Source organism: Gastrolobium bilobum, unplaced genomic scaffold (assembly GCF_033153095.1).
Source record: "Gastrolobium bilobum isolate Gb01-03AN ecotype WA unplaced genomic scaffold, APGP_CSIRO_Gbil_v1 utg25398, whole genome shotgun sequence".
Lineage (NCBI taxonomy): Eukaryota > Viridiplantae > Streptophyta > Magnoliopsida > Fabales > Fabaceae > Gastrolobium > Gastrolobium bilobum.
Window position 1 is genome coordinate 291,987 of NW_026897820.1, and position 7,778 is coordinate 299,764.

General features: G+C 34.1%; 2 pseudogenes; both read left to right on the top strand.

Moving 5' to 3' along the window:
• The first annotated feature begins 589 nt into the window (after positions 1-589).
• On the top strand, positions 590-3,896 carry LOC133310628 (UPF0051 protein ABCI8, chloroplastic-like; annotated as a pseudogene).
• On the top strand, positions 3,702-5,217 carry LOC133310622 (cytochrome P450 82A3-like; annotated as a pseudogene).
• Positions 5,218-7,778: the final 2,561 nt, after the last annotated feature.

A 7,778-nucleotide genomic window follows, 5' to 3' on the forward strand; every position in this document is an offset into this window, starting at 1 on the left:
ATTCGAGTGGAATCGGATATCAAGAAGATAAAAAAACTCTTTTTAATAAATTTAACACAGTAGACCAAAAAATAAATAAATTTTAAGACAACTGCGTAATTATACTCGAAAACGGAATCATTCATTAAATACGAACAAGAACAACTCCTAATTTATAAATCACAATATTTATAATTATTTTTATATTTTAACATATAAAATTGTGTAATTTTAAGTAAAAAAAAAATAGATAATAAAAGAAGAGTGAGTGAAATTTTTTTTAAAGATATAAGTCTCAATTCTTTTTTATGAGAATAAAAAAATATAATATATGTCATTTAAAATACATAATTTTTTCCCTTTAAGTATTCAAACATTTATAAATAAAAAGAATTTATATTCGAGTAAAATTAAGTATTTATTTTTAGATAATGTTATATTTATAATTTGTTTTTATTTATAATTCATATCTTAATCGTTGATGTAAATCAACCGTTAAGATTTTTATAAAAAATTTATTAATTAATTATTAATTAATTAGCAAAAATTATCCATTAACATATAATTGTAACACGTTCTAAACGAAAATAATTGCGTAGTTGTGAACATCTCCTTGTTGGAGCAAACCTCATCCATGGCTTCTCTTCGTCTTCTTGCGAGCGGTGTCTCAACTTTCCCTCATCAACCCACTTCTTCCGAGTCCAAGTTCCGAAATCTCCACAATCCAAAGCTTCCAACTTTGAAACCCAAAAAAAAGCAGAGCTCAAGGGTCCTTAACCTTGGTGCTGATGTGGGTTTCACTTCTCCTTCTCCTCCCACAAGCTCCGATGAAAAAATCCGTGAGATTCTTCGCAATCGTGACTACGACAAGAAATTCGGTTTCACCCTCGACATCGATTCCTTTTCCATCCCCAAAGGTCTCTCCAAAGAGACCATAAAGTTGATATCTTCCTTGAAAGAGGAACCCATTTGGATGCTTGAGTTCAGGTTGAGTGCTTTTGAAAAATTCTTGAACATGGAGGAACCCAATTGGTCAGACAACTCATACCCATCAATTAATTTTCAAGATATGTGCTATTACTCTGCACCAAAGAAGAAACCCACCTAAATTCCCTTGAAGATGCTGACCCTGAACTCCTTATGTACTTTGATAAACTGGGTGTCCCTCTGAATGAGAGGAACCGTTTGGCTAATGTTGCAGTGGATGCTGTTCTTGACAGTGTTTCCATTGCTACAACTCATAGGAAGGTTTTGGAGAAAGCTGGTGTTATCTTTTGTTCAATATCTGAGGCTATTAGGGAGTACCCTCATTTGGTTAGAAAGTACTTGGGGAGAGTTGTGCCTAGTGGGGATAACTATTATGCAGCTTTGAATTCAGCTGTGTTTAGTGATGGATCCTTTTGTTACATTCCTAAGGATACTAAGTGCCCTATGCAGATTTCAACTTACTTTAGGATCAATGCTTTGGAGACTGGGCAGTTTGAGAGGACTTTGATAGTTGCAGATGATAGGAGTTTTGTGGAGTATTTGGAGGGATGTACTGCACCTTCTTATGATAGGAACCAGCTTCATGCTGCTGTTGTGGAGTTGTATTGTGGTGAAGGTGCAGAAATTAAGTACTCCACTGTGCAGAATTGGTATGCTGGGGATGAGGATGGGAAGGGAGGGATATACAATTTTGTAACAAAGAGAGGACTTTGTGCTGGGGCACACTCTAAGATATCATGGACATAAGTGGAGACAGGATCAGCTATTACTTGGAAATATCCCAGTGTTGTTTTGGAGGGAGATGATACTGTTGGGGAGTTTTATTCGGTTGCTTTGACTAATAACTATCAACAAGCGGATACAGGTACAAAGATGATTCACAAGGGGAAGAACTCTAAGAGTAGGATTATCTCCAAGGGCATATCAGTTGGACACTCAAGGAACTGTTATAGGGGGCTTGTTCAGGTTCAATCAAAGGCAGAGAATGCTAGAAACTCCTCTCAGTGTGACTCAATGCTTATTGGTGATAAAGCAGCTGCCAATACATATCCTTACATCCAGGTAAGTTCTTTCTTTTTTATTTTTTTGATAAATTTTTCCTCTGCTAATAATTTGAGATTTCTGTTTATGCTTGTTTCAGTATGTGGGAGTTTTAATAATTTTTGGTATATAGGCTGTTAAATAAGTTTGAGCCTTGATAACAACCTGGTACCTAGGAGCATAAAATAGAGGGAGAGAACAAAGAAGTGAAGAGTGAGAGAAAGATTTTAACAGGAATTTTGTAGTCCACGGATTTCAAAGAAACCGAGAACACTTAACCAGGGAAAACTAGTGAAAGAAAAGTTATCCATTGATTAATTCTGGAGAAAATAGTGAGAGCAGAGAAGGTTTATGATGGGGAGATTTTCTATTCATTCATGTGTTATCCCTTGTATATAAAGGTGTGATTCAGAAAGAGAAAGGTGCAAATGAAATTCTTTTACATATCACATGCTAGAAACTTCATCTTGTATATAGGGTGTGATTCAAAAGACAAAGGTGCAAATGAAATTCTTTTACATCTCCCATGCTACTAGCCACGTCAAAGAAGCTGGAAACTTCCACCAAGTAAATAATCAAAGGAATTAAAAACCAATGAACAAACAATTTCCGTAACAAAGATACTGAAAACAGTTTCTTAAAAAAATAAACAAAAATTCTTGGTAAAGAAAGATTTTGAAATTTATTTGTTCAATTTAAGTTAGCGTTAGGTAAGATTCCATACAACAAGGCTTTTATAGAAAAATAATAGTAAATGCTTTGGATGAAAGAATGCAGAGTCATCAGATTTTGGTAAATTGTCCATGAATTTGAAGTGAAACCATTGTAATTGAATTAGACCCTGGATACGATAAAAACATGATTAGATTAAATTCAACATAATACATACGTTTATGCCCTGTATAAGTGTGTACTTTTTCATGCTGAGAAATCTGTGTAAATATTTTAACAGCAATGGGGAAGCCTAATATATATCAAGGAAGTAAGAACTATAAGTTTCTTGGATGTTCAATGTTCTATTACAAAATATTAGTATTTCTTATACAGCTGAATCGTTCTGTCTCTTTCAAGAGGATCTCCTGGTTCTGATCTTCCCATTTTCCAGTTGCCTTTGGCTAATAAGAGCTTCTTCAAAAGTAGCTTTAGTCTTAAGGTAGCTGCAATGTGTTAGGTCTCCTGTTGCTGGTTGAAACTTGAAAGAGTTCATCAGTAATGGGGCAAAGAGTTGGTTCTCTCTTATTTCAAAAGTACTATTTTGTTCAGTTGACTTCCCTGACTTAGCCCCCCCCCCCCCCCCCCCCCCCCCCCCTCCCCTCTTCTTTTCTCCTCCTTTCCCCCATTTTATATATTTTTCCTGAAAACCAAAAACCAGAACTTGCAATGATATTTTTATTTTGCTCATTAGATCATAATTTTTTCAGGTGAAGAATCCTACAGCAAGAATTGAACACGAAGCTAGTACATCCAAAATTGGTGAAGATCAATTGTTTTACTTTCAACAAAGGGGAATAAACTATGAAAAAGCCATGGCTGCTATGATCTCTGGGTTTTGCCGTGATGTCTTCAATGAGCTTCCAGATGAATTTGGCTCTGAGGTGAACCAACTAATGAGCTTGAAGTTAGAGGGGTCTGTAGGTTAAACAGCTTGTGACGCATCAATTTGTAAGTTATTGTGTTGTAACATGTTCGATTGAATGGTTTCTGCAATTGTAGTCTTAAAAAAAGATTTCAAACTGTGTTAGGAAGGACATATACATGATGTATCTTTAAGATGGTTGGATATTGGAGGGTATGAGAAGGCCATGAAAGAAACTGCAAAGGAAATGGACAAAACTTTAAGTGAATGGTTAGAGGAACACCGACAGAAGAGGGTTTTGGGTGAAAAGATTGTAGGTGATCGAGACTTCATGGATGTGATGCTGATACCATTTTCAAGGCCTCAACTTTGGTGTATATATAGTAGTGTATAGTGAAATTATTTTTGTAGTCCCTTACAACAATAGATTTTTCTTCTTTCTTCTCCATTTTTTTGAACTTCTATTTGTTTTTCTAGAGAGATTATCCATGTAAATTGTGGTCTTTTTAGAGGAAATGTAATAATCCCTAAGAAAGAGGAGTGTTCATGACTTAACTAGATAGTAAAATTAGATGTGGTGTATTTGTGGGTTATGATTTAGTCGCACCTAAGTTGGGGCTTAACTCAACTTGAGTTTATATACTATTTTCTAAAACATATATTTTTTAAAAAAATAGGAAAAATTATTAATTAGATTATTAAATTAAACTAATTCTCTGTATGTCACACGAATCACGATTACAATTTTATATTGATATGGATTGTTTGAAATATGTATTGTGAAAGTTTTTATCACAGTAAACTCATCTCTGATTAGAATCATTAGGTGGCTAAAAGGGATACTACATGAACTATAAGTAATAAGTTGGAAGTTGATGAGTTTTGAAAACAGTTGTGAAAAACAAAATTGTGACCAAATGAGGAAGTTTCTATTATACCAAAGATTGGATCCAAGATTTCTTTTTCTTTTTTATGAGATAATATTGCAGCATTCTTCTCATAAGGAAATTGAACTTATTTGCAGGAATTTATTGTGGGAGGAACTGACACAACCGCAGTTACCCTTACATGGGCAATGTGTTTGCTATTGAGAAAAAGCTAAAGAACTTAACACACATGTTGGGAAAGAGAGATGTGTTAATGAATCAGATATAAATAAACTGGTATATCTTTAAGTTATAGTTAAAAAGAAACTAAGATTGTATCCACCAGCCACTGTCTCATCACCTCGTGAATTCACAGAGAATTGCACTTTAGGTGGCTACCATGTTAGACAGGGAACTAGACTAATCCCAAACCTATGGAAGATCCACAGAGATCCTAGTGTTTGGTCAGATCCATTGGAGTTCAAACCAGAAAGGTTCCTTACCACTCACAAAGAGGTTGATGTTAAGGATCATCATTTTGAGTTGTTGCCATTTGGAACTGGCAAAAGGATTTGTGCTGGAATGTCCCTTGGCTTGAGTGTGGTTCATTTCACTTTGGCTAGTTTTTTGCATTCATTTGACATCTTAAATCCATCTAACGAACCTATTGATATGACTGAATCCTTTGAATTTACCAACACCAAAGCTACCCCACTTGAGATTATGGCTAAACCATGTTTGTCTCCCAACTGTTACGAAACTATGTGATCCTTGTTGTTGCTTTTTAAACATTGTGAGCCTTTTGTGATCTATTATAGTTAAATGGTGTTTGTCTCACAAAATTTTATGAAACCAGATGATACTTGTGATATAAGGTTTCATTGGTGTCTTGAAACAATGTAATCCTGTTATGAATTTATTTCAATGATGTATTGTTTTCTAATTTAGCAATATATGGGGGATAAAATTAGGTTTCATTGCTTTTTTATGTTATAAAAAATAAAATTATCTTTCATACATACATAAAAATATATGGGATTCATATAAAAAAAATATATGAAACCCACATACTGCAATATGTTAGGTATCCTGTTGCTGGTTGAAACTTGAAAGAGTTCATTGAGTAATAGGAGTTAGTTCTCTATTTCAAAAGTACTATTTTGTTCAGTTGACTTCCCTAACTTAGTCACCATTCCTTCTCCCTTTTTCTATATTTTTCCTGAAAACCAGAACTTGCAATGATGCTTTTATTTTGCTCATTAGATCATAATTTTTTGCGGGTGAAGAATTGAACACGAAGCTATGTTCTCTGGGTTTTGCCGTGATGTCTTCAATGAGCAAAACTCATTGTGTCTATAAAACGAGAGATTTTCTCTACATGAGATTAAATGAGCCATATATACGAAAGAAAGATCCGTTTACAATTTTTTTTTTATAAATTTTTGCGAATTACACTAGCCGGAAATATATAGTGTAACCGAATGTGCTTTCGGAATACATAGTGTAGTTTGTAAAATTTTATAAACAAAAAATTTGTAAATATAATCCTTCCAAAGTTTGTAATCGAGTATGCTTGCCAAATAATACGGATTGTAAGATTCTAATAAGGGTAAAGTGTGTGTCATTTCAAATGATGTAAAGTTCTGTCATTTTAAGAGAGAGAAAAAGATAGATAAAGGAAGAAAAAGAGTTGACAAAAAAAAATAAAGGTGTGGGTCCCATCTCTTTATGAAAGTGAAAAGATATAAATTGTGTCATTTAAAAGGATAAACATTTTTCGCTTCTAATAAATATATCTTTGAAAGATTGAGGCGGAGTTTGAGTCTCTTAATGCTATTAAAATTAAGAAAAAACGAGAAATGTTTTCTGATGTTGTAATCCTTACAATTCTCATGAGAAAATTAAAGCCCAAGTATTGCTATCCAATCATAATTGGTACTACATCAATGACCCAAAAAAACTATAACATCAATAACCTGAATTTTGATTTAGCCGATAAACACATTCGATGATTTACTGTAACTTGGTGAATAAGATTTTTTTTGGGTTAAAAAAAAAAATTGAAGAACTTAAAGGAATACGAATTACAAATACACAAATCCATATGCAAAAACTTGAAAGGCACGAATATTAGCATACCTAATAATATAATACTCGGAGACAAAAAAATTTTTGTCTATATAACCTTATTGTCTTTAGGTTCATTAAATTTAAGTATATTATTTTTAAGGTGTTTACTTAACGCCGTGGATCTAAACTTTCCTTAAAATCATTTAATTATATCTTGTTCTACGTTCCAATGAGATGATACGGAGGAGAATAATTTGAACTCGATTTCATCATATTGAACGAAAGAGGAGACTTTCTGTTCATGAAAATCCCACAACATTGGATAAAATCTACAATACCCAGTACCCACACCAAAAATCTCCACAAAGGAAAATCATTATACACTGATCGGCCATCTAATCAAATTAAATAACAAGAACTTAAAAAAGTATAGATAATAATTACATAAAGTGTCAATTGAATTCAACCAAAAACTTAAACTAAAAAATAATAACTACGTTAACACTTTTTATATTAACATCTCTAACACCTCCCTCACACAATAGTCTTTTTTACTTGAAGTTGAACATAAGAGTGTGTTCGGTGAACCGGAGGTTGTCGCTCATAAAAAGGGGTTGCCAGCATAGGATTGGTTATCGAACTGGTTGTCATAGTGTGGTGGCACTATTGGAAGATTGACAGCATTGGATTGGTTATCGAACTGGTTGTAATAGTGTGGTGGCACTAATGGAAGATTGGCAGCATAGGATTGGTTATCGAACTGGTTGTAATAGTGTGATGGCACTATTGGAAGATTGACATCATAGGATTGGTTATCGAACTGGTTGTAATAGTGTGGTGGCACTATTGGAAGATTGGCAGCATAGGATTGGTTATCGAACTGGTTGTAATAGTGGGGTGGCACTATTGAAAGAGGAGAAAAGTTAGTTGGGTGATGATATTGTGTGCTCACTGCATCCTCTGACCCTAGAAGGAGAGGATGCAACGTTTCAGATTGGCCAACACCCACTGCATGTACGTTGCCAATTGGAGAATAAGAATGCGAGGGAATGAAGGCATCATCTGTGAAAAATTACCCATTATTAGAGGTAAGTAATGATGGTAATAATATTCATGGAGGTAATATAGACTTACTTGGAGATATATATGTCCCATTGGAGTAAGGTTGTGATGCAACTGCAGTTTGCTGTAACTCCAATAATTGCTGTTCTTGTTGTTTCATCAACTTGTTGAATTGTTCTATTTGGTCCTTCACAATC